The following is a 27,447-nucleotide window of genomic DNA, read 5'->3' as shown; positions in this document are numbered from 1 at the left end:
AATATCTTATGTTAACCTATCCAGATAACACACTGCTTCAACCTATTTAATATGCTTATCTCCAGAAAGGTTTTATAAGAAGGGACCTTAGTGCCAGGATTTCCCATTTGGCTCAGGAGAGATTTTTGATCTTGCCCTTGGGAGGGGACTGTTGACTATTACACTGCAGACTGGATATCCAGTCTGGCTTTGGTTTCTTGGTGATTTTTTTTATGGGGAGAAAGGTGTGCTGGACTAGTACTCAAGATTGGTTTGGCAGTAACTATTATGTCCTGTTAGGCAGTTAGAGGTGAAACTCTTAGGAAGTAGTGATTTATATATTACAAAAAAAAAAAAAAATGATGGCAACTCCCTAGATCTTTTGATAGATGTACTAGATTAGGGCAAGTAGTTATTTGATGACGGTGCAGCTTTATTTCTCTTTATTTCTTCTCCTTTACATGGAGGATTAGGGTATTTGAGAATATTTAAATGCACGTTAAGGACTGTAAATGCCAAGGTTCAGTCTTAGAATCTGATCAAGGAGTTCAGAGCTCAGGGCTAGAAATGTGCGACTTCTTTTTGAGGATACCAGAAGTATTTACCAGAAGAGAGCTTTTGAGAACTTTATTAGGTAGGCAAATTGAGGATTTGGAAGCATACTGATGGAGAAGGACTTTTTTCCCTGATATATACATACATTCATCATTTTTTTCTTATGAACAAAGTTCCCAGGAATCACTTTGGCATTACGTCCCTGGTATATAATCAAACAAAGGGGATTTACCTGTCTTACAAACTATCTTTGTTTTTGTTTTCAGACTGGCATCCGGTTGGAAATATTACCCAGCTTCCAAAATGGGAAGTCTGGACAACAAATTCAATATTCATGGGTCGTAAGGCAGTATCAAATTGTGATTTCATCTTTTGATCTTGCTAATAACAGTTGTCCTATAGTTATACATTTCTTTTTTTAAAAAATTAGCATCATCTGTCAAAAATATGAGCTTACCACATTTTGTTTATATATATATTTCTTTTGTTCTATGATAAATGACCACATTGAAAGAAAATCCTTAAAAATGGAAGATCATTGTTGCTCTGGTGACAGAATATAAGTAAAAATATGTTTTTATTCTTCTATCTCGAGTTTTCTATTTCAGTGAAGTGAAATAGAACTGTATAGAGATCAAATGTTAACATCATTTAATATTTTAAGGTTAATGCTGTAATTAGAAACTATCCAGTTTTTAAAGAAAGCAGTGGGGGAAAGTCCTTTGCTTTGCATAACAATTTCCAAAAAAGTCTGTCTTGAGACAAACAGCATATTTTAGGAATGATTAAAATCAGTGATTTTTTTAAAAGATTTTATTTATTTATTTGACAGAGAGAGAGAGAGAGAGCATAAGCAAGGGGAGCAGCAGGCAGAGGGAGAAGCAGACTCCCCGCTGAGCAGGGAGCCCAATGCGGGACTTGATCCTAGGACCCCGGGATCATGACCTGAGCCGAAGACAGACGCTTAACTGACTGAGCCACCCAGGCGTCCCTAAAATCGGTGATTATCACTTATCTATAGATGATCCTTGAGAGCTGAAAGATACATAACCAGAAAGATTAGTTATAAGGAAATTATCATACAGAAAATTAGCCAGGGGTGATTTCCTCTTCAGTAATGCATTCAAACACTCTACTTACAAGTAGATTTTCTGCTGGACACACTTGCAGGAAACCCACAAACCTGTCAGCAGATAATGCTGACCTCAATAAGAGAAATGAAATGGAAAAAATCTAGTTTTGTTTTCAGGCTAATATAAAACTAAGAAATATAGAAGAAACAAAAAAGCAATAAGCCTTTAAGATAGTTTTCTAATTATGAAATAAATGCACAGAATTGTCTTCATAACCTGTTGATGTAACATCTGTCACCAGTTAAGTTCACATTTGTAATGATTCAGTGTAATACTCCTATTGGGAAACAGCAGCGTTCTGAACCCTCTCTGTGAAAGTAGTAGGAAATTGAGATATGAAGGAATTTAGCCAAGGTTACTCCTGAAGTTGTGACGGAGCTGGATCAGACCCATGGCTCCTGGTAGTTGAGGTTAGGACAGTGTCACCGTGTTCTGTCAGTTAGTTACCTCATGTCTTGAAAACTGTAGAAACTGTAGGAGGTTGGAACTAGAGCTAATAATACTGGTAGATCTCTCCATAATATTATTGGAGCAATCACAGAAAGTCTTTTTTTTTTTTTTTAATTTGAATCCCTAGATATGTACCTTTTGTGAGTATCACAAGAAACCAGGATTGGGAATGAAGGGAAATTTTGGAGCCTTTGTGGTGGTTCAGCAACTTGTGTATCTAGTGGCCTTTATAAAGAAAGCTGCTCATTGCCCTGGAGTTTGTGTGCAGTAAATATGACAGAAACAAAATAGTTTTTGTTCCTTAGTCTATGGAAGGATGGTCAGGATTCCTTGTAACCTGATTCGTTCTAATCCATTTGTGATTGTCCTGGGAGTACCTGTAGGACTTTGAATCCAAAGATATTTAGGAAAAACAAACAAAAAACAAAACCCCAAGGATCTTTAGGGAAAATTGGGACTTAAGAGAATTAGTGATGAAGATGAGAGAAATGTAGAGATTTAAGGTAAAGGGGGAAGCTGATAGGCAGAGATTTCCAAAATGGTCATATCTTGAACCTTGCAAATCTTTGACTGAGAAATGAATTTAGTTTGGGGAGCAGGACACTGATATATGAGGTCGAAAGATGGAGGAATTGGGGTTGGAATGGGCAAGTAGGTGGGACTGGTCGGACAAAAGCAATTGAGGGATAAGGGGATGAGTGAGTTAAGACTGGCATTTGGAAGCCTGGAAGGAGATAGGAAACATTTGCCACTAGTTAAATCATACTGCGTACTTCTCTCTCTCATAGTCAGAAAATTCATGGTCTCTTGTAAGTTAAGATTGTTCACTGTCCCGGGGGCGTTTTGCTGGCTCAGTGGGTACAAGCATGTGACTCTTGATCTCAGGGTTGTGAGTTCAAGCCCCACATTGGGTGTGGAGCCTACTTAAAAAAAAAAGAAAAGAAAAGAAAAAAAAACTGTTCTCTTTCCCGAATGCTTTAGATTTTAAGAAAAGCATTACTAAGAGGTATATAGAGCCATTGACTTTGTGGGAGCATCGTGATTGCAGTTACTGTTTTTTAGTGCCTGGTTTTGCTTCACTTTTCTTTTTCTTTTTTTTTTTTTTTTAAGTGAACTTCCATTCTTTTTTTTTTTTTTTTTTTTTTTTTTTTTTTTTTTTTTAAGATTTTATTTATTTATGTGATAGAGAGACAGCCAGCAAGAGAGGGAACACAGCAGGGGAGAGGGAGAGGAAGAAGCAGGCTCCCAGCGGAGGAGCCCGATGTGGGACTCGATCTGGAACACCGGGATCACGCCCTGAGCCTAAGGCAGATGCTTAAGGACTGCGCCACCCAGGCACCCCTTGCTTCACTTTTCTACTGATGCTCATGATTGAACAATGAACCAATTTAGTTTTTAAAAATTTCAACCTTAGCATCTAAACTAGGAAGAAACCAGTTCATTTACCAAATACAGAAAGTTCAGGCTTCTAAGGGAGTTTGAAAAAACAATGAAGCAAGTTCAATAGTAAAAGACCCTTTGAAGTTCTTTCCCTTCAGTGTGCATTGCTTAATGAGGGTCTCCTGAGCATTCCTTCCACATACTTCAAGAATGCAGCCACCAAATAAAACTTAAGCTAGTTGTTTGGACTTGTTGTAAATGGAGGGATTGAGTGGTCCAGAGTTTTCTCTAGACCCTGGTGCTATCCAGGGAGGCCAAGCCAGTGATCTGGGATGAAAGGAGGTAAAGGCTTCCTGATGCTTCTGTGGGGAGAACTTCATAAGCTGGGCTAACAGGAGAATGGGAAGTGCAATGAGAGAATGGGTACCTTTGTGCTCCTTTCCTTCCTGGACCTTGCAGCAAATAATGCCCAGGGCTGCATGGTAGCGTCTCTTAGACAGCTGCCTCAGGTGTCATTCACTGTCCTGGACATGAAACTGTTATTTCATAAGATTTAAAATAGTTGTTAGAACAGTCATCATCTCAGCAGCATTACACCATTCTAAAGTCTTTTTAGAGGAAAAATGCATGGTGATTAGTGGGAGTGATTGAGGACAGCTAAATGTTTTAAAGATCTTTCTTTAACTTGGTACTGGTAGTATGATTTGAAGACAGAAGTAGTATAATCCTTGTCTAGTTTCTTCTCATTCCATAATTGTCAAAATGTCCTCAACAGTTAAGTAAGGGAGGCTGCTGTGGCCCTTGGAGCTTGGTGGAAGGAACTAGTATGTTCAAGATTTATCAAAATAATGTCGGTGAGTTTGGGCTCATTCCCCTTTATACGTATTAGCAGTATTTTCTCTGCCCTTTAAATGCTGAGCACCTAAGCCCTTTGGGCCACTGACATTGTCCTTTTAGTATCTAGGTTGGGTGGCTAATTTAAGAAAACAATTCAGACTAAGTGTAGAGTATTGAGTGTTGGTGGGACTAAGAAATGCTTTGCTTTTTAGAACAGCAGCCTCACTTCTGTCTGTATCACTTCTGCTACTGAGAGGCTTGGTAAGTGTTCATTCGGAGGAAGTACACAGAAATATAATTGACTATAAAGGGAGGGTCCAGCCTGATTTGGGGATTAGATAATAGTGTGTTGAATTAGATAGAAATAAGCAAATGTTCACTAACGTGTGGCTTAACTTTGCTCCAATGCAGTTCATCGCAATTGGGTATGTAGTTCTATTTTAATTAATTGCCAATTCAGGAAACACTACTGAGATAAAGACTTGAAGAATTCATGCACAGAAGCTTTTCTTGGCAGCTAATGAAATGACAATGACTATTGGTAGACAAAAATGTGGTTACAATCCCAGACTTTTGGATCATCATCATATATTCGTAAATGACTTAATGATAGTCAAATGGACCCTCAGTAAGTTGTAAACTGATGGCAACGTTTTTGCTATGAAGATTCAAGATTATCATCTCCCTTGTATTTTATCAGTCTGATGAGTCAGATGGAAAAGTATTTCAAAATTTTCAGCAAAATAGTTTTTTCAAATTTCTCTGACATCAGCTCTACCAAATTTATTCCCCAATTGAGGTATTTTCTAACTCGTAAGCTTTCTGCATACAGTGAAGAGTTCTCATACATTTTCTTTGCAGATCTCCATCAGTGTTATGCATTCTCTTTAAATCACTCACAGGTATTCTTTAGGCCTAAACCCATTTTTCATTTTAAATAAAGAATTATGATAGGTTAACATGCTTTTGAAACTATAGCCAAATAGTTCATGGAATTAAAAATAAACTTCTAGCTTTTGCTCTTCAGAAAGTATTTGCAGTTATGTAGATTTACCCGGGAGATTAATGAGCACAAATATTTAGGCATCATTAACAGTTTCAATTCCTTTTTACAGCTAAGTCTTTCTCAGAGGTCTCCTGAGGATTGTCAAGGGCTGTGTCAAGGGCTGTAGGACCTATGTTACAGAGGAAATTTTTAAAAAAAATACTATATCTGATAAAGATTATAAATTTGATTGGAAGCCAAGTTGAAGTAAATATAAACGTTATAGTAAGTGATGTAGCTTAGAAAAGGAAAATGAAATTGAAAATTAAGCTCAATAATTTTATTTTTACCCAAAAGATATTAGTTAACTTTTAAAGGAATGAGATTGGCATACCTTAGTGTGAATTCTGTTCATTATGACAGTATTCTGCACTGTTTGTATTCTTTAGTCCATGGGATATCATGTTACACTTGTTAACTTGATGGGTTTTAGGTGTCCTCTAGCCAGAATTTTAACTAGAGCATTTCCTCTGTGGAATCGACAATGTTTTTGAATGGTGGTTGTTCAGTAGAATTAAATGATTATTATTAGGACTTTGTACATTACTGTAAATTTTACATTTTCCCTTGCTTCTTTTTTAATTTCATTCTAACTAACAACAAAAGAAAATAAATACAGGAGTACATATGTATATATACACAGAATTTATTGTACAAAAATTTTTTTAGAAGATGAATGCTTTAGACTTAAATCTACTTTTTTGAAACCAGGTAATATTGAGATTCGGATGTACTTAATTATTTTCTTTTTTGTTATTTTCTTTTATTTTGAGTTTCTTTTTACATTTTGCTAATAGCTTTTCTTTGTCTCTTATTTTCATCAAGACTAAAAATATTGCAAACCAAAATTAGTGTTCCACCTCTCCTTGCTCCATTCTTCTTTTGGGGAGTCAGCAGTTGGGGTCAGAGAAGCATAGAGGGAATATTTTAATACAAATTCTTCTTGCATACCATTTTAAACTGTGTCACTTAACAAGTATTTAACAAATTGTTTTTGACAGGCCCCCACTTATCTCTTTTAAAAAAGATAATAGCTTTTAAAAAGATAGCTACTTCTCTCAAATAAATACATTAAAAAATACCTTCACTATGTGCTAACTTGTTCCAAGCTTTGTTCTTAAAGTGTGGTCTCTGCCTTTGGCCTCTGCATTTGGAAAACTTACATTCCGCAGAGTAAATTTTTAAAAAAACTGTGTATGAGCACACAAATTAGTACCTTCTCTTTGAAAATGGTAAGACTTGGAGGAGCACATGTCCTATCCCACACTGCTTTCCTTAAATATATTTGGTTTTATACTTTTATTTTTTTTTTCCTTTTAGAGATCTAACCATGAATCAACTTCTTTTTGTAGGACTACTGCATAGTGTAGCGTAATGGTGAAGAGTAATTCATTCTGCCAGCATTCAAATCCTGGCTCCTCACTCACTAGCTCTGTGACTCTTATTTAAAGATATTACCAAGATGTTTTACTAAATTACGCTAAAAAACTAAAATGTGTGTGGAAACTCAAAACCTTTTCTGAGATCTAAGAGACTTGGTGGTTTGGGCATATTCCTGCCATAATGAGATTTTGAAAATTGGGAAACAAATGATACTTCTTGTATCTTGTTTACTAATGGCTCGAGGCCAGTGTTGAAGGATTCTTTCCATTTCATATTTATTAACGTTTATGCATTTGTAACACTTTCAGGGAAGTGTTGCCTAAGAATAGAGGAACTATTCATTTCTACATTCAGTTTAATTCTGGCTTATATGTGTTTTTCTGGTTCCTTCCAGCAAGTGTAATATGCAACACCTTGCTATTTATACAAGTAGATCTTGTTTCAGTGTTAAATCAGGCATTAAATATATTTTGTCTCTTCGGTGGGGTTGAAATAGTTAGGAATTTAAGACCAAAAGGGGTAGTGTTAACACGAAGCTGTAGAATAAATGTACTTCTTTAACTGGTAACATTGCCTGTACTTCGTAGGCATCAGGAATGCAGACAGACATGTCTGTAATGTGTTTCGCTTATACCTGTTTTGTGTTCTCACAGAAGCTTAATAAGAAACTAGTTTTACTAGTGAATTTCAATTTCTGCTAGTACCAGTGACACCCTTATTTTATTATCATTTTGGCTGAATGAATGTAACTTGGCAGCACCTTTTTGGCTCTGAGAATCTGCTGTGAATTTCGGCAGTTTACCTCGCTATGTCCACCCTGCCAGAAGTCTCTAGGTCAGTTTGTTTGTTTGTTTTCTCACAAAGATAATATTCTGAACTTCTGAATCATATAAGGTAGTGATTTTGACTAAAGAGCAAGGTGAGGGAGGTAAGAAGTAATCCTGTAAGTATTTGGTGGCTAGGTGGGTGGATTGCGTGGGAACAGAGTAGAGGCATTCCTCCCCTTGAGCCACAGTTGTTCCTGGGAAACCTCAGCGTTAAGAAGAGAGTGTTTTCCCACAGGAATAAGTTACTGGAGTTCACATTTCTGCCCAAGAATGTCCAAAAAGGCATAGATGGTATATTCTGAAAGCAGAGGTACCACTTGTTTAGGACTCCATTTTCTGAATGGTAAAAACCACATTTCCAGTTCTATATGTATGTACATGTGTCTTCAGCCAGGAACCATCAATTACATATGACAGAGAAAACACAGCTGTCTTGTATTTGGTTCCTACCAGAGTTGGCACCCGACATAGTACCCCCCATGTTAGATGCACGTGTTAGATGCACATTAAATGTTACCTGAGACTAAGAGGACTTCACACAACTCCAAAACAAACTTTAAGTAACAATTGTGTTCTTGTTTTTACTCTTCTAATTTTGGGTTGTGTTTTTTTTTTTTTTCAAGTAAAGTTTAATTTCAGCGCTCTTTTCTTTTTTCTGTATCTTTCTCTCTAGCAAACAGAGTAATTCCAAATCACTTTTTCTGAATATTCTTTTCAGTGTTCATTCAGCTTTCCTTTCCACTGAAATGCCTTTTGAATACTTGCTGTGTTTCGGACCCTGTGCTTTGTTCAGGGAAGTTGGTGCCAAGTGAGAAATGTCTTAGCGTTTGAGGGGAAGGAAGATGAAGGTTAGTAGGAGGGAATCTCTTACTCTGAAGTATTTTCAGAATCAAAATTAAAGAATGACCCACTATTTTCCTTCTTCTTTCATCTTCTGTGCTTATTGCTTCGCTAGAGAGCTGCTTTGCTTTTGAGACCAGAGTGATGCAGTTAAATCAGTTTCTCTTCCTGCATTGCTGTGGGCCTTCTGGCTGACCTGTTCTTGGGGTACTTTGTCCTTCATTAGAGAACCACAAAAACAAATACCAAGCCAATTAGATGGGACTTTTAAAAAATACATATATTTTTTTATTTTTTATTATTTTTTTAAATTTTCAGTTAGATGGGACTTTTAAAAAGGAATTTCCTACTATCCCAGAATGGGTAAGAAGGCATGAATTGGTCTGCGTAAGAATTCAAGTGGCCTCATGGATGGAGTAAAGTAGGGGAGGCTATGTTGTGGCTGTCACTCCGGCAAAGCCATTGAAAGGCAGGGTTCTCTGTTAGTTGACACAACAGAATAACTAATTGTCTGAGTTACTGTAGTACAGTATGAGCTGAGCTATGAAAGCATGAATTTCAGACATGACACCAACCAGGAGGAAAACATGGCTGTTTCTATCTTGGTGTTAAAGGATAAAAGTTAAATGACATTTTGAGAAAAGCAAAACCTTAACTCCTTCGTGGCCAAGTAACATATATTATGATATGTAAACTGTGGAGACGTTTATTCAACATCTCCTTCACCCTTAAAAGAAACGTGCACCCCCCCCCCACTTACTCAATATATTTATGGAGTTGTATATAGAAATGGTACAGGCAGTGTATTAATTCAGCCTGCCGTAACAAAAAACTATACGACTGGGAAGCTTAAACCAAAGAAATTTTATTTTCTTACAGTTGTGGTCAGGAGTCCAAGATCAAGGTGCCAGCTTGGTTGGGTTCTGGTGAGAGCCCCCTTCCTGGCTTGTAGATGGCCACCTTCTTGCTGTGTCCTCACATGGCTTTTCCTCTGTGCGCAGAGCTCCGTGTCTCTTTCTCTTGTAAGAACACCAGTCTTAGCAGCCCCACCCTGATGACCTCATTTAACCTTAATTATCTCTTTAAGAGCCCTGTCTCCAAGTATAGTCACATTGGGGGATAACACTTCAAAGTATGAATTTTGGGGGCAATAGGGAGCCCTCCTTTTAGATAGTGTATCTCAAGGTAAAGAAGATTGTGTTTTTCCATAGGCACAAATTAATGGAATCTACATTCCTTCTGCCTGAGGATGCTGAAAGGAACATAAATGGTTCAGTTCTTTTTTTCTGGACCCAGGAATCCAGGATGATTCAGAACCCCTTGTCCCTTTCTGCCCTGCTATACAGTTATTCGGACCTCCTATATATTTTTTTTCTTACTTAATGTATTTAGTCTATATGCTTTTTCAAACAGTATCCTGGAACTGCAGTGCTTGAATTATGATATCTGGAGAGCTGGTAATTTTTTCTTTATCTTTGAAGGTAAGAGTTATGCTTCTCAAATCTTTTGGTATCAGGACCTCTTTTATACTCTTAGAAATTATTGTGACCCCCTAAGTGATTTTGTTTATATGGGCTATATCTCTAGATATTTACTGCACTAGGAATTAGCACTGAAATTTTTTAAAAAATAAAAATTAATAAATTAGTAGATTTCATACTAACAATAAGAAAAACTTTTACATGTTAACATAAATGACATTTTTGAATGAAAAATAGCTATCCTCCAAAACAAATCAGTGAGAGCAATTATCTTACGTCGTTGTGAATCTCTTTAATGTCTGACTTAATAGAAGACAACTAGATTTTCAGATTTGCTTGTGTTCAATCTGTTGTGTCATGTGTTGTGTAGCCTGTGGAAAACTCCACTGTATACTTATGAGAGAATGGGAGTGAAAACGGCAAATAACATCTCAATATGAAAACAGTTTTGGCCTTGAAGGCCACTAAAAGAGTATCGGGGATTCCCAGGGGTATGCCTGCTGCACCTTGACTTTAAACATTAAACCTGCCTTTTACAGGGCCCGGAAAGGAATACCTTCGGTCTGTAGCAGGTGGAAAGTGGAGCTGATGAAACTGGGCAGCAAGTGTCTTAAGATCTAGGTCATAGGAGAAGGAAATGTTCTAGTCAGGCATATCTGACGAGCCACACCTCAGATGCCATGGTTATTTGAGGACTCTAAGGTCATTTTATTTCAGACCTGGATGATTTTAGGGAGTATACAAATTTAAAAAAAAAACGATTAAAGTATCTTTTAAAACATTGATTTTTATCTATTTTCTGTTTATACCTGCAGGAGTTTTCAACAAGACGCTCCAGTTTCCTAATACCCCTCCCTTCAACATACACTTAATATGGACCCATTATTTCATTTCTCAGCCCTTGAATGAGGTCTTAGATTTATCTTAATTATAATGAATTAAAGGCCTACAAAGTTAAATTATTTTTGTTTTTTGCTTGTCTTGATCTGTGGAGTCCAGAATGAAACAAAACCTTTTGTCCCATACCTGCCCCATTATAGAATGATCTAGACCTTTAAAGAACTGAAGTCAACCCTCTTTTTTCCTCTGGGCTCTTTGGGGCCGTGAGTAACTAGGACTGATCTACTTAAAACTGTCTTGCCCCCAAAATAAGACATATGGAAGCTGTGATCACATGTAAACGTGGAACCCCTGGCATGTACACATAAGTTCAGCCAACCTGAACTAGAGTTCTAGAAAAATAGATAATAGACCCACCCATGCTAACACATTCAAAGTACTTTGAAATAGTTATTAATTTTGAAGAGAAAGCCTTTAACTCTCTTGGTGTTTATAAGGGTCAGGAATACTTTTAAACAGGAGACCTTTTATGCTTCTTTGTGTGAGTGGACAAAAAGTAATTTTATAACAGAGTCCTGAAGTCTGGTGGTTGAATGTGTAGTTATTGTTCAAATAAACCTCTCAAATTGGCCTTCTTCTAATTAAAATCAGAGTACCAAAGTGTTGCATATTCCTGATTCTTGGTGTTATATTTTTTAAATTTAAAACAAAACAAAAAAGCTTTACAATTTATCCCTCCCTCCATCCTCATTCCTAGGCAATCACTAACGTGCTTTCTGTTACTACAGATTAGTTTATTTTCTACTTTTATAGAATTTGTTAAGAATTTATTTATTTATATGACAGCATGCAAGCAGGAGGAGTGGCAGAAGGAGAGGGAGGCAGATGCTTAACTAACTGAGCTACCCAGGCGCCCTTACTTTTATAGAATGTTATGTAAATAGAATTTTATAGATTTCCTATAAATGGAATCATGCATTATCTTTTTTGGCCTGTTTTTTTCACTCAGTATAATTTATTTTGTAATTCATCCGTGTAATATCGGTAGTTCTTTTTTTCTTTTTTCTTTTTAAATTTCTGAATAGTGTTCTATTGTATTGATATATCATTTGTCCATTCACCTCCTAATGGATGTTTGTTTCCAGTTTTGAGGTATTGTAAAGCTGTTGCGAACACTCAAATAGAAGTCTTTGTGTAGAGAATTTGTTTTTGTTTCTCTTAGTTTAAGCATGTAGGAGATGGTTAGTAGGGTCATCTGGTAGCTTATGTTTTAACTTTTTAAGAAGCTGCCAGCTGTTTTCCAAACTGGTTTTACCTGGGGAGCCTGGGGGTCTCAGTCGGTTAAGTGTCTGCCTTCAGCTCAGGTCATGATCAGGTCATAGGGCTCCAGGCTCAGTGGGGAGCCTGCTTCTCCCTCTCCCTTTGCTGCTCCTCCTTTGTGCTCTCTCACATGCTCTCTCTGTCAAATAAATAAATAAAACCCCAAAACTGGTTTTACCATTTCACGTTTCTATCAGCAGTGTTTGAGGGTGCTTATTCTCTACATCCTTGCCAAAATTTGGTATGATTACTTTTTAAAATTTTAGCCAATCTAGTGTGTGCATAGTGGTATCTCAATGTGGTTTTAATCGCATTTCCCTGGTGACTGCTGATGTTGAACACATTTTCATATTTTTTTTGGCATTAGTTCATCCTTTTTTGGTGAAATGGCTGTTCAAATCTTTTTGCCCAGTTATTGAGTTATAAGGGTTGTTTATGTATTCTGGGTACATGTTTACACAAAGGTATAAATAAAAGGTTACACAAATGTGTACTGTATATAACACATGCATTATATATGTAATAGTTCCATATATAAAACATATAAAACATATATATAAAAACAATGAAGATGTTACTCTGTCATTTTCCGGCTTCCATAGTTTTCTGTTAAGAAACCCATGGTGGGACGCCTGGCTGGCTCAGTCCATTGAGCATGAGACGGTTGATCTCTGTGTCATGAGTTTGAGCCACGTGGGGTAGAGTTCACTTTAAAACAAAAACAAAGACAAAAAAACTCATGGTAATTTGAAGTGGTATTACCTTATATGTAATATATCACTTTTTTCCTAGCTGATTTCAAGTTTTTCTTTACTTTTGGTTGTTACCAGTTTGATTGTTTGGGTCTTGGTTTGGTTTCTTTGGACTTTTTTTTTTCATTGAACTTCTTGAATTTATAAATATATGTCTTTTGCCACATTTGCAAAGTTTTGGGCCATTGTTTCTTGATAATTTTTCTGTCTCAGTATTTTTTTTCCTGTCATTCTGGGACTCCCAATTACATATGAGTTAGTCCTTTTGCTACTTTCTTACAGGTCCTTGTGGCACTGTTCGTTTTTTTTTCTCAATCTTTCTTTTCTGTGGGTTCTTCAAATAGAATAATTTGTTTATAAGAAATATTTATTGTCTGACATGTGAATCATAATCAAAATTGACCTTCAGCTGAGCTTGTAAACCCCCTAAAAAACAGCTGGAGTAAAGAGCTGCAGTGAAACTTGGTTCAGAACGTGAAGAAATCTAAAGTAAAACTTAAAAAAAATCCCACACAATATGATTTGCTGTAAACTTTTAAGTTGCTAATTGAAATGTATTTTTAAGCAAATTGGCCAACTTGGTGTTTGGGGTATGGGAGTATCATTTTCTATATCTTTTATCAGTTAAGGACAGTGAGTTTTTCCCAGTGATGACTGTGTTGAGACCAGTCTTTGTAAGAAGATGGGCAAGTAATAAAATGTGTTAGAAATACTTGCATTAAAAAATTTTAAAAATTGGTAAAGTTTCATCTCTTAGCCAGAAAACGTCTATATTTATCGATTATGCAGATTCTGTCATTGCAAGTACCATGTTTTCCTGTATGAGGATTCAACTAATACTACAGGGTAGGAGGAGACAGGAAATAGATTTTCTCAAAAAAAATCAGCTGTAGTACAACATGAGAAATTTCCCTAAAAATATAAGTTTTTCAATCATATCTAGTCTCTGTTTTGTCTGAGATCAGGATGGAACCATGTTGCTCAGTCTTGAACTGTCAGCCTGTCTGATCATTTTAATATGTTCATTTTTCTTCCTCTGGTTTAGTCTTAAAGCCTGAGAATTTGTTTTATTATGAAATGTAAAAACTCATTTTTTCAAAAACCTAGTTCTTTGCTCTTTTTGGAGGAAAAAGTTTATCTCAAATAAAGTAATAACTGTAGCATGTTGTAGATTTGCTGCTTAGGCTGATGAGTGCTTATACAGTGTTCCGAACTTCTATTATCTGAAAAGGACTCATTAAAAAAAAAACAAACAAAAAACTTGTCTGCCATGGCACAAGAAGAAATGACTTCTCTGAGGTTGCTTAACCATTTCCTGTAAGTCTGAGAAGGTGGTTGTTTTCAAAATCATTGAGCTGAATTTGGGTAGAACTAAACTTAGCTGAGCAGTTCTGTGGGTTAAATTCACTCATAGTTTCACTTCCAATTTCCTTGTAGAAAAGTTAAAATTTAAACATTAAAAAAAGAAATCTTGGTTTCATTCATTTTTACTAACCAGCTGAATAAGTTTGAACGAAAATTATCTGTAAAATATAGTAGGTTTAGAGGGTCTCATAAAAAGCTTTTAGTTTTCTAAAATAGCAAAAAGGTAAAGTTTCGGTAAAATGGGTATTATATTTGGATAATTTCATAATCCTAATGAGTGTGAGAAAGTTTAGTTTGCTGCCCATGATGAAGTCGTAACAGTGAATGTAATTGGGCAAAATCAAATAGAGCTTTCTGAATACCTACTAAATGCCCGGCTGAGAGAGTTGTAGAAACTGTGGGGTCAGTGTCTGACACATGGTGGTAGTTGTATCAATCTCTGGCACTATCCTAACCCTCTCTGTAGCTCTTCAGCTCTGGCCTAGAGGTGGTTCTGTGACCACCCCGGCCCAGATCCAGAGGCTGCAAAGACGGGACACTTCTCTGGCACATGGGACCTGGTTTGACATTCCCTGGGCTGTTTTATTTTATTTTATTATTTTTTTAAATGTTTTTTTATTATATTATGTTAGTCACCCTTAAGTCATGGCACATGGCCTAGAAGGGCTTAGCTACTACAGTCAGAAAAATGTAGGTTTGAAATTTGGCCATGCCACTTACCAGCCAGTTATTTAACCTCTCTGATTCTCACTTCTTCATCTATAAAATGTTGTGGGGATTAAATTAAATGAGATGACATATGTAAAATGCTGACTAATAATACTGAAAGCTAATAATTATTTAGCACTTTACTATGTGCTAGGCTCTGTTCTAAATGCTTTACACATATTTAATTCTCACTACTCAATGAGATAGGTACTGTTATTATCTCCGTTTTACAAATGAGCAAACTGAACTTGGAAAGATGAAATAACTTGCCCAAGGTTATACAGGAAGTGACAGAATACTCCAGTTTCAGAGACATTCTGAACTACTCTGCTGTGCCCAGCTCATTGTTAGTGCATGCTAAAGCCCTTAGTGGATGTTGGTTTTTATCATCATCATTACTGATGGTGGCATTAAGATGGTGTTTGTGATAATGAACTTGGTCTTACCTTTTCATTGTCTGATGTGGTCCTGCACTAAGACCCAAGGCAGAGCATCCTCACATATGTCGATGAGGGACTAAGAAACTATGAAGGCCCGTGCGCTTTGGAGGAAAAGCCCACAGCTGCACACAGTTTTTGTATAAAGAGTGCTGTGCGTTCTGAATACCAGGTATTCTCTTCTAATGGGTCAGAGTTGAAGTCTGACCATGAGGTCTTGCTTGTGTTCCCTTTTCCAAGATCCCATAGAATCAGAGGACTTGTGTGTACAGTGTAATCTCAATTTTTATCTGAGGGGATAGATTAGTCTGTAAGAATTATATACCACAATATTAAAAGTTTACTGTGTGAATGATAGATAAATCATTCATCTATTGCCACATAACAAATGACAAAACTTAATGGCTTTAAAATAATAACCATTTTATTTGCTCACAATTTTGTAGGTCAACAGTTTGTCCTGGGCTCAGCTGGATGTTTCTTCCACTGGTCTTGCCTGAGGTCACTTGTAGCAGCCATCATTTAGCAGCTTAATTTGGAGCTGGAAGGTTTAAAATAGCTTAACTGGCATATCTGGTGGTTGGTGCTGCCTGTTTGCTGGGCTTGTCTTTCCAACGTGGTTCCTCATCCACAGGGAGGGTAGCTCAGCTTTATTCTCATGGGGCTCCCAGGTCAGTAGAGGAGAAATAATGAAAGGGACAAGGCCTGTTAAAGCTAGGATTGGAAATTTTATAGGGTCACTTCTGCATTCCATTGACGGAAGCAAGGTTTAAAGCCATTAGATCCGGGGGTGGAAATAGAGACTCCACTTCTTAATAGGAGGAGGTTGGTAGCAAATTCTGGCCTGGTTTCCAGGTTTCTTGATTTCACCATCCAGGGCCATTTCTAAAACACCCCAGCAGTGTTGGTAATTTTTCATCAGTTCATTAACTTTAGATCTTGAGAAATTAAAGTATGATCTGTACATGTTTGAAAGGGTTTTCCTTTTTTCTATACATATAAAAAGTAGAAAATAGAGATAATAAAAACACCCAACATACCCAGAAATAACCTCCCAGAAATAACTAGTAATAACAGTTTTATTTACAGTGTATCCAACTGGATGAATACTTATTTAAAATTCTGTAACCTGCCTCTTAATACTGTATTTTGAACACCTTTCCATGTTTAAAATAGAAATAAATAACTTATGATGTAAATAATTTTTATGTCTGCCTATTATTTGCTTAGGTATGAACATACCCGTCCCCTATTGTTCCATACTTAGGTCATTTCTTTTTTCTTGCTGTGTAAACAAGACTGCTGTAAACATTCTTATACATACATCTTTCTGCAGTTACTCATGGGATGCATTTCTCTTGTGGAGTTACTTGGTCAAAGAATATATTTTAAGTTTTGACATGTATTGGTGAGACATGATTTTAAACATTCTGTGGTTTAAACTCATCGGTAAGTATGACTGCAGAGCACAGTTCTTAAGTGTTATAGTAAAGTTATTCTTTAGACATTCACAAGTAGATGTACATATTATGATTTGTATTTGGGGGAACTTAGATGTGTGTGTGCTCTTGATTGTCGGGATGAACTATTAGGGTGAACCTTAGATTTAGATCCCTTTTCCTGTAACATGATCTCAAATATAATGAATATCTTTGAAAACCTGGTTAAGAATGGAAACTGTTAAGAAAAATACAATGCTCTAGCATTTCAAGTCAAAATATGTAAACTTGGTTACTAATATTGTCTTTTTGACTTAAACTTTTATTTGCATGTGGGTCCACTGATTAGAGTTCTTCATATTTCTTCCGTGCTACCCATGATACATCTGTAATTTCCAGGTCCTTATTATTTTTTTTTTTTTTCAAGTGGTTTGAGAACTTAGACGCTTTGAAGCCTGGGGGGCAAAAATTCTTCTGTAGGGCCCTCCTTCCCCAATCTTTTTGTTTTACTTGCTCATACTTAATTTGGCAGCCATGTTATTTGGGGGACTCACTTTTGTAGAGTCTTTCTGCTGTATGCTCAGTTTTCACAGAAACAGTTTTTTTTTCATTTAATGCAATAATTATTACCTAAGTGCGATTATATTTTTAGCAAGCGTATATTGATTGAACAAGCGATCCTTGGTGAGAATACAGCTGCTCTTGTGGGGGCGTAGTGCTTGGACCTTCTAGACAGTAGCCCTTTCGGCACTTAGTGGGCACTTGGCATCAGAAAATGTCTTTCGAGGGGAATGGAGAACATTGGTTAATTTGGAGGTTTAGGTGGACCTGAGTTAAAAGCACACCTACTTTGTTGACGTAAAAAATTTCCTTCCTTTACTGAAGGAAACGACTCTTCTCTCATTTTTTTTCTTGTTTTACAATTAAGGTTTGTATTAAACCACAGGTGTTTCTCCTTGATCCTTTACATTAAATTCTATATCCGAAGCATTTCACGGCAGGCTGCTTTATGTAGCGTAACCCTTGTTTGTGTTTGATACTCTTGGGTCATTGGCTCTCTAGTAGAATGCCTCCTTTTCATCTTAAATGTTCTCCTTGGTGTTTAAAATGATGCGCTTCATAGCTGCAGCCCCAAACCAGCCAGTTCATCTTCTGTGCTTCTTCCCTGCTGCACGTTGACTTTTGCTTATAGGACTACAAAACTGCACAGAAAATAGCAGCTGTGATTAGACTCAGGGAATATAATGTGGTGTAGAATTTGAGGATGGGGAAAATTTGATTGACTTGAGTGTTTTAGTTCGGTAAAGTAAATTTGATGGCTATGTAAGGCTGCCCTTTAGGTTATTTTAATCAGAAAGTGTGAGCATTATATAAATTTAAATTGCCTTCTTATAAATTGTAGCTGTCATTGGTTATCTGAGTTTTATTGTGTAAATGCGATTGTAGGAAATGAGCATGGCCTTTAGATACGCTTAATCCCTGGAGATATTTTGGGAAGGGTTGTAGTGTCTTTACAATCAAGGCAGTCATTTGGCAAATATCTCAAGTCAGAGGACTTAATATATAAAACCTGTGTATTAAAATCTCTGTGAAACAGATAGGATTCTCTCAAGTTATGCTGTTCCACTCCGGCTGCCATCCTCTGTGGGCATTGCTGTCGCTGATCTTAAAAGACATCAAGAGGCCAGAATTGTGGCTTCTGTTATCATTTGGTATTTGTGGCACAGAAGACAAAATGGGGTTTCCTGACTTTACTCATTTTATGAATTTATTTACTAATGTGTGCTGTGGGTGACATTTAAGCATCATCTTTTATAGTAAAAGGTGTGGGGGGGGAATTGTACTGACGCGTCTTAAAGAGAAATGCTAGTGTGCTTGGCTGAAAAGTAAAAGATGTGTTTATTTGCTTATGATTTTGAAACTCCTATCATAATTATTTAATATATGAGCATTAAACTATTAACGTAGCACTTCACAGTTTGCAAAGTGTTATGACCCATTTATCTTATTTGACCCCTGTGATAATCTAAGCAGGCAGGGCAGTCATTATCTCCATTTTACCTGTAAGAAAACTGAGATCCCAACGACACACCAAGTGGTGGAGCCAGAACCAGAATCCACAGGGTCCTCAGCACTATACTGTATACCTCCTAAACCGTAATTGATTTAAATTATACACCGGCTTTGAGGGGAGAGGAGGAAATGTAATAAGAAGTCTAAAGAATCAGTGTCCAGAAGAAATGAAATGCAGTGACTCAAAGCCCATAATCACTGACGTACTACTAAGCCCTGCCGATTTAGGACCCAGCCCTGCAGCAGGTGTTGGAAGGACCTTCTTAACCTCATAGCTAGCATATTAATTCTATCTTACTCCATGCTTCAGTAAACCTGGCTTTAGCCCTTAGAGAATCTATGAATGGACATGGAGGTAATTTTCATTAATTAATACTTACTTTTAATGTGTTGGGTGTTTCTACTTTCATTTCAGCATTTATTACAGCTATTTTCCCTGCAGGACACCAGGGATACCAAGATGAATGAGAGAAGAGCCCCTCCTTGAAGAAACTGTTTAAATGTGAAGGAAAATCTATAATTACAGTTTACCTATGCAGAACTTCCCTACTTTATAGGTTAAACCAGGCCTTGAAATTTTTCTAAACCTTCTCACCTTCAAACTATAATTCTGTACTAAGCAAAAAGTTACAGAATTAAAAGGTAGAAAAAATCTAGAAAAATGTGTGGAGCAGGTTTTGAAACTTCATATTTCATCCCAAATGTGAAAGGCCGTATAAGCATGTCGTGTGGACAACTATCATTTTCCAGATTTGAGAGGCCGCCAGGGGTTTGTAGTGTGGAAAGAGTGAGGTGACTCATGATTTGGGAATGGTTGTTTTGATCTCTCCCTGTGTGCTCTGTAGAACGTTGGCAGGGCCGCCAGCGTAATTAACACTGCACAGTCTAATTATAAACACGACTCTGTGGACAGTGGCTACCAAAGAAGAAAGCCTGGACTGGATAAACAATCAAGCTGGCAGGATTACTTGCGAATGATGACTAGATAATGTCAAGTTTACTATAAACCAAATTGCTTTCCCTAGATTGTCTCAGGAGTTACCATAGGGGAAAGAGGTATTATCTGTGAAAGTCTCACTGGGTTATATATATATATATTTTAAAAGATTTTATTTATTTATTTAACAGAGACAGCCAGCGAGAGAGGGAACACAAGCAGGGGGAGTGGGAGAGGAAGAAGCAGGCTCCTAGCAGAGGAGCCTGATGTGGGGCTCGATCCCATAACGCCGGGATCACGCCCTGAGCCGAAGGCAGACGCTTAACCGCTGTGCCACCCAGGCGCCCCTCACTGGGTTATATTTTTAAGCCCATTTAAGCATTTCTTCATTGCAGCCCTTCTGACCTTTTCATCCTGAGAGAACAGTTAGGCATCTTAATTTTTATGGTGTGCTATTTTAGGGAGAGTGGGGGAATGGGTCACAGTAGGACATTTGTTCCAGTAATAGTTGAATTGATTTAAAAAAAGATGAAAGAAGCTAGGGATTTGAAAAGATTACATTCGACTAGTGTAATAAAGAGCGAGAAGAGAGAGTTCTATGGGCTGAGGAGAGTGAAGAGGGCGGGCTAAGGGTAAAATGTGAAGTGCCCACAGCAGCCATGCGTGCTTGAGAGAAACTGAGACGTATGTCTCACGTATGTGGTCTCACATACCGGTCAGAGGCAGAGCAGGCACTGTGCATGGTTGTATGTGTTTAAGGATTTGCTGGAAGCATGGCTGAGAGCTGAGGAATGATCTAGTTAGTTTAAATATAGGTTTGGCCATTGACTCCCTGAGATTTAGAACAAAGGTGCTGGCTGTGGAGATTGGTTTCAGTAAAGTGTAACCTGACCTACTGCAGGATGCTTGTATTTCTGCAGAATGAACCTCAGAGTTGTGATTTACCCTAAATAAATTAAGCACTTTAACTCAAATGCTTAAAAACGAGGTCCTTCTTTTTTCTTTTTCTTTTTCTTATTGAGAAGTACTCAGTTAAAATTTTAAATGGACACCTAAAAACATATTTTTCTTGTAGTCTTTGTGTTGTCCATTTACTTTTGGAAACTAGTGAATGTGATATCAAAAAAGGCAGAAACTAAACGCTTTGCAGCCTTTTCCTGTCCTTGATTTGGGTATTGCTGGTGTGGGAGCTGCGTAAGTAACAGTTTATGCTTTTACATTGATTCGTTTACACATGTGATCTTGAGTTTTCTGTTAAATGTATAGTTTCTCTTAAACGGTTTAAAAAAAGATTTCTCTTTTTAGGAAAACAATACAAAAATCGAAATTCAGAAATAGATGAGTTAAGTACCGTTTTTTTGCATAAGAATACTTTTTTTTTTTTTACTGTTGAACAGATTGTAAGAGGTTTCCTTTAAATAGCTCTTCAATTTCTTTTAAGTACTTGGATTTACCAAAAAAAAGAAAAAGTCTAGCTTTTTATTTTAAGAGGAGGGGTAGAACATATGGATTTTCTAAATTTGGATGTAGCTAGCATTATCACTGGCTAAATGATTTTGTGTTTACTAGTTACTCTTAGAACAGGTACAGGGGCGCCTGGGTGGCACAGCGGTTAAGCGTCTCCCTTCGGCTCAGGGCGTGATCCCGGCGTTATGGGATCGAGCCCCACATCAGGCTCCTCTGCTGGGAGCCTGCTTCTTCCTCTCCCACTCCCCCTGCTTGTAAAAAAGAACAGGTACAGATAGAAGGCTGTGGGGCTTGTGAAAGAGAATCTCTGTCTCTAGCCCAGGACCCAGTTCTAAGAAATTTGTCTCTTACATAAATCTTACTAGACTTCTGAGGAGTGAAAAATTGGTCTTGGAGATCCATGAGGACCTGACATAATGTTGCTTTTAAGGCCAGTATCTAGGAGAATATGATTAAGAGCCAGTAATACTACTTTCCTGCCCCCCAGCGTTTTTCGCTTTATTAATTTTCTGTTGTTTCTGTTTTCTATTTCATTGATTTCTGCTTTGTTCATTATTAGTTCTTCTCTTAGGTTTAATATACTATTCTCTTTCTTAGGGTGGAAACTTAGATCACTCAGTTTAAAAATTTTTTTTATTATTTATTTCGGATATTTTCTAAATTCTTCGTGGTTTATTCTTTGACTTGTGAATTATTTAGAAGTTTGTTTTCTGTTTTCCAAATATCTAGAGATCATCTAGACAATTTATTATTATTGATTTTTAAAATTATTTCTATTGTGGTCAGAGATCATAGTCTCTAAAAAAAACCCTTTCAGTCTTTTTAAGTTTATTGAGATTTATTTTATAGCCCAGTCGACGGCGACGGCCCACCTTGGTGACTATTACGTAGATATCCTGCAGTTTGGTGTGATGTTCTACAGATGTCTTTTAGGCCATAGTAGTCGATAGTATTGCTTAGATATTCTGTGGCTCTACTTGTCTATTGTCTACCTGTTTGATCAATTATGAAGAGAAAGATGATAGAATCTCCAGTTATGGTTGTGGATGTTTCTGGTTCTTGAGTTTTGCGATTTTCTTTTTTGAATTTTGAAGCTCTCTCATGAGATACATGCATATTTAAGCTTGGTATCTTATCCTGATGAATATCTTTTATCATTATAAAATTTTATTTTAATTTGTTAATCTGTGTCCTTAAATTTAAAAGGTATCTCTTATAGACAGTGTGTAGTTGAGTCTTGCTTTTTTTAATACAGTGTGATAATCTCTGTCCTTCAGTTGGAATGTTTAATCCATTTACAGGTAGTGAAATTATTTAAGTGCTTGTATTTAAATCTACCGTTTTGCCATCGTTTTTATTTGTCCGTTTTGTTTTTGTTTCTTTTTCTTTTCTATTGCCCCTTTTTGGATTAATCGGCTATTTTTTAATATTTCATTTTATTTTCTTTACTGGCTTTGTAGCCATCCATCTTTTAAATTACATTTTTATTGATTACTCTAGGGTTAATAATAAGCACCCTTAACTTTAAAGTCTTTTTGAATGTTATGCCATTTAACATTTTACACCTGACCCGTCTCTCTTCTTACTCTACACCTCCTACTTCTCACTGGACACTTAACCATTTCCCCTTCTCAATTCACAAATATGATTTAATTCCTCTTATCCACCCTCTCTATTCTTTGTGATCTTGTTGTATTTTTTATTTTTATGTATGTTAAAAACTGCTCACATGTTATCTTGCTTTAAGTAGATAGCTTTAATATACAGTCTTTAAGGAAATTTTAAGAAGAATAAAGAGCATAAACTTTTTAACAACTTACTCATCATTTCTAGTATTCTTTCTTTCCTGCATATCTGAGTTTCTGTCTGATATCATTTACCTCTGGCCTAAAGAGTCTTTGTTGCAGTATCTTGAAGTGCACATCTGTTTGAGATTAGTTCTGTCAGCTTTTATTTATTTGAAAAGGTCTCTATCTCATTTTTGAGGGATATTTTCACCAGATATAGAATTCTGAGTTGACAGTTTTTTTTCTTGTGGCCCCTTAAAAATGTTGTTCTGTCATCTCCTGGCCCCCATTGTCATGATAAAAAGTTAGCGTTCTTTGTATTATTTTTCTCCTGTGTGTATCATATTGTTTTTAGGCTTTTTAAAAGACATTGTCCCTAGTTTTCAGCAGTTTGACTGTGATGTAGCTAGATATGATTTTTCTCTTTATTTTTTGTTTTTGGAGCTTGATGAGCTTTTTAGATCTGGTAAATAGGTTTTCATCAAACTTAAAAAAATTTTAACTTTTATGTCTTCAAATATTTTTTCTGCTTTATTTTCGGAGTCTTTGGGGTCTCCTATTATATATGTGTTAAACAGTCTGATACTGTTCCACAAATTTCTGATGCTGTATTCATTTTTCTTCAATCATTTTTCCCCTTTGTTTCTCAAATTGGTAATTGCTAGTGATCTGTCAAGTTCATGGACTCTTTTCTTCTGCCATCTCTGATCTACTATGAAGTCCCATTCAGTGAGTTTTTCATTTTAATATTGAACCTTTCAGTCCTAGAATTTCCTTTTTCCCCCATCCCATTTGATTCTTTTTTGAGTTTCAGTTTCTCCGCTGAGAGTCTCATCTGTTCATGTATTCTCCTTTGTTATTATTGCTGTTTAAAACATTTTCCTTTATTTAAGATATATTTCAAATAGCAGCTCTGAAGTTTTTACTAAATGCAATATTTGGGTCAACTTAAAGTCAGTTTCTAATGACTTATTTTTTTATTATGGGTCACATTTCTTGTTTTGTTGAATAATAGTGTTTTTATAATGTATAGAACAGTGTTGATACATTGTAGAGATGCTGATTTTTTTAAAAAAAATTTTTTTGTAGAGTAGTGTTTGTTTTAGTAGCAGTTTAGTTACTGGCTCATGGCCCTTTGTAGGTTTGCTGGGGAATATCTGTGGAAAGCTCAAGGTTTTTTCTCAGGCTCCTCTAACTTAGCACAACTCTGCCCCCAGATTCTTTTCGCCCTGTGGGTTTTGTTAGGGCTTGGTTTTAGACTTTGTTAATGTGGTCTAGAGTTGGTCTTATTCTAGGGTGTGTGCTTTTTCCCTTAAAGTGAAGCCTTTCTAGCATTTCAAATTGATGCGCAGAGTGTTCATGAGTTCTCTTTATGCTACACAAGAGAGACAAAGTGGAAGAGAGGACAGAAGAAAGAAAGACCTTACTTCGGTCATGCATCCTAGGTTGTGACCTTGGACCTGTCAATTGGAAAATTAAATGTGGTTTTTGAGACAGCACTACGTACAAGTAGGAATGCATACAGGACCGTCTTTGTTAGTATTTTATGACACTGCTCATATATTGAGCTGTAAGCAGACAGGGTGTATCAGGAAAAGGGGCTATTGAGAACATCTTTAAAACTTGTCCTCTGTTAGTGACTTCTCTTCAGATTCTGGTGAGAAAATGCTGTATGTAACCGTGTAACTTAACAGGAACGTTGTGATTAATATGAATGGGTTTTCTTTGTGTCTGTTGAGGAGGGGGGTAATGTTTTGTCAGATCAGAACTATACAGAAAAATCACTTTTTGTTCTAAATTCTAGTTGTTTTCTTTCCTTTTTAAGATTAAACTTTTAAAAAATCAAGTCTCTTTTTGATGGCAGAGGATTGCTTATTGGGGAAATAATTACTTTATTTGATAATTAGCCATCACTTCAGAAATTTTATGAAGTTTCCATTTGGAAATGATCTAGAGGATATAAAAGCTGCTTCATGCTTGAAGCTTTTAGCTCTGTTTAAATATGTCTGAGAGGCCTCTGAAGAAGCATAATTCTTTATTGTTAAGGCCCAATTTGAATATAGCAAGTTGCTATATTACCTAATTGAATACAGCAATCTTGCATTTGCCCAAAAAGCCTTGTTGAAATGAGGCCTATTCTTTTCAAGTTGTTTTGGCTTGTTGGTTTGAAAATACACCCCATTTCATTTCATTTTCTCAGAGAATGTAATGGTAGTTTCAAGGGATTAAAGTTGTGGGAAGTTTTCTTGTTTTAATTCGAGTTGTTCACCATATTGTTTGCCACAGCTTTCCTTTTTGTTGTGTTTTCTAAATTGAATTCCTCTGCTAATCACTTTCTCTCTTGCCAGCACCTCCTGTGCATTTCCCCCTTAGCTTTTCACCACATCCTCTCTACATATTTAACCCCGAATTAACCCATCTGCTTTCTCTACTCTTGAAAAGTTTTTTGGAATTTATTTTTTCATTTTTGTAATTGTGGTAAAATACCCATACAACGCTTTTTCTTCTTTCAGACTTGGGCTGGTAAGCACCGCTAAAGGCATTTATGGAGACTGGTAGTATGACAAGTTCTGCTGGGCGTACTGAACTTCTCAGCCATACTTTGTCCTTGCGTCATCCTTCCCTGGTCCTCTGCCATTGTTTCTGTACTTCATTTTTCTCCTTAAGCCACCTGTGCCTTCTCCACAACTGCCTTTGAGCAGATGGCCTTGATTCTTCCGTCACAGAGAACATGGAGGCTCTCTGTTGTTCACATCCTCAGCTTTTCACGCGCTTATACGTGTTTCCACTCTGTCTTCACTTTCTGTCTCCCAGGCTCAGAGGAGAAGTGCCTCGTTCCCATCAAGGTTCATTTCTCTACTGGAGTTTTTGTGATGCCTTCCCATCCCTCTGGAATGTTATTCTAACATTTCCTCTCGTCTGCTCCTTCACCTCCCCATTTTGTCATTCATTACTTTTCCTTCATGCTTAAGTTGTTCCCATCTTAAACACGGACAAACAATAAACAAAACAAAAGAGCTTAACTCTTCTCTGTGTGATATTTTCCTTTAGTCTGACCCTGTTTTTTTTCTTGACACATCACTATGGACCTTGAAGGAATAGTCTGCAGCTCTGGCCTTCCTATGTTAATTTTCCACTCTTTGGACTGTTGAAGTCAGGCTTTCATTCCTACTATGTCCCTGAAGGTGCTTTATAAAAGTCACTGGTTCCGTGGTTGCCAAATCTAGTGGCCTGTCTAGGCCTCATTTTCTGTGACTTTTCTAAGACATTTAATGCTGACCCCTTCCTTCATGAAAACTTCCTTTGTTTTCTGGGATGCTACTGTCCAGATTTTCCTACCTGTGGTACATTCCTTTGTATTCTCCTTTTCTGCCCTTCTCTTCTGCCCACCTCCTCATTGCTGATGCAGATTCTTACCTCCCTTTCAGTAGTCTCACTCATCTGCATGGTTTTCATTTTGTATACCCACGTGATTCTGAAATCTTAATCTTCCATGCAGATCCCTGTTTTGAATCCAGACCCACATGACCTAATCCTCATAACAGTCCTACAAAATAGTTCTGTTTTCCACATTTATAGGTGAGGAAATTGAAGTGAAGGGATGTTTGGTAACCTGTTTGAGGTCAAGCAGTCAGTGGAAGAGGCAGGATTTGAAATTCTTTCTGAAGTTAGGTCTTTAGCTCTGTAATAAGCTGTTAATCAACATCTCCACCTGGCTGTCTGAGAGATGTATTAAATATATTGTGCCCCATAACAAATGCCATCCCCTAAATCCATTCCCATTATTCTTCCCCTTATTCTCCCACCCCCCGCAAAGAAAACCAAGAGAGAGAATTTGAAAACCTATATGCTTGATCTCAATGAATGGCGTTCTTTCTTCCAGCTTTCCAAGCCAGAGTGTATATTAGGAATTGACCTACTTCTCTCTGTCACTCCATCTTACAGACCTGTCTGGCCCAAAGGAGCCTCCATTCCTACGTATTCGCCCTTTTTAACATGTCTTGTAATCATTCCCTCCTTTTCACCTCTTTTGCTGTCATAATTGAGAACTTCATATCCACCTGGATGCCATTATAGTGACAATCCAACCTATTGCCTCCCATATTATCTTAGCTGAAGAATTGAGGTTTTTTTCTTTAATTTTTAATCTGTTGCAGAAGTTTTGTAGCGTTTAAAAATATGAATTATTGGAAAACTGAATGAAAAACAGACATGCAAACTATAAGTGCCATTTTTAAATGATTAAATTTGATATACCTAAAATTATTGACAAATTGCTATTAAAGATTTTAAATACTAATCATCCACATATATCCTGCCGCAGACAGATAACAGTTTGTGGATTGACACTGATCCACAGACAACATTGAAGAGCACCAGTTTATGGTATTTAATGAAAAGAAATGTCTTCA

The 27,447-nt window shown here is 36.8% G+C and overlaps 1 protein-coding gene, 1 long non-coding RNA gene and 1 other non-coding gene across 5 annotated transcripts in view; 2 read left to right on the top strand and 1 right to left on the bottom strand.

Annotated features, from left to right (window-relative positions):
• LOC103672209 (leucyl and cystinyl aminopeptidase) overlaps window positions 1-27,447 on the top strand; it is an 89,997-nt gene that overhangs the window by 2,921 nt on the left and 59,629 nt on the right. The window contains exon 1 of one of the 2 annotated variants that reach the window (XM_008700891.2): window positions 20,150-20,975. The exons of the other annotated variant lie outside the window; for it this stretch is intronic. The gene's annotated coding sequence lies outside the window, so the exon portion shown is untranslated. Of the gene's footprint in view, window positions 1-20,149; window positions 20,976-27,447 lie in introns of those variants that run through there. 2 annotated transcript variants of the gene reach the window in all.
• LOC103672208 overlaps window positions 14,816-27,447 on the bottom strand; it is a 51,959-nt gene continuing 39,327 nt past the window's right edge. Inside the window, exon 7 of one of the 2 annotated variants that reach the window (XR_005832397.1) lies at window positions 14,816-16,037. This is a non-coding gene — a long non-coding RNA (uncharacterized LOC103672208). Of the gene's footprint in view, window positions 16,038-17,197; window positions 19,337-27,447 lie in introns of those variants that run through there. The other variant, XR_005832396.1, reaches the window with a different exon arrangement.
• LOC121100853 lies at window positions 20,855-20,988 on the top strand. The gene has a single exon (XR_005832640.1). It is a non-coding gene; the product is annotated as a small nucleolar RNA SNORA13 (small nucleolar RNA).

The sequence above is a fragment of the Ursus maritimus genome, unplaced genomic scaffold (assembly GCF_017311325.1).
Source record: "Ursus maritimus isolate PB19 unplaced genomic scaffold, ASM1731132v1 scaffold_5, whole genome shotgun sequence".
NCBI classification, from domain to species: domain Eukaryota; kingdom Metazoa; phylum Chordata; class Mammalia; order Carnivora; family Ursidae; genus Ursus; species Ursus maritimus.
This window is presented reverse-complemented; position numbering and strand designations above follow the sequence as displayed.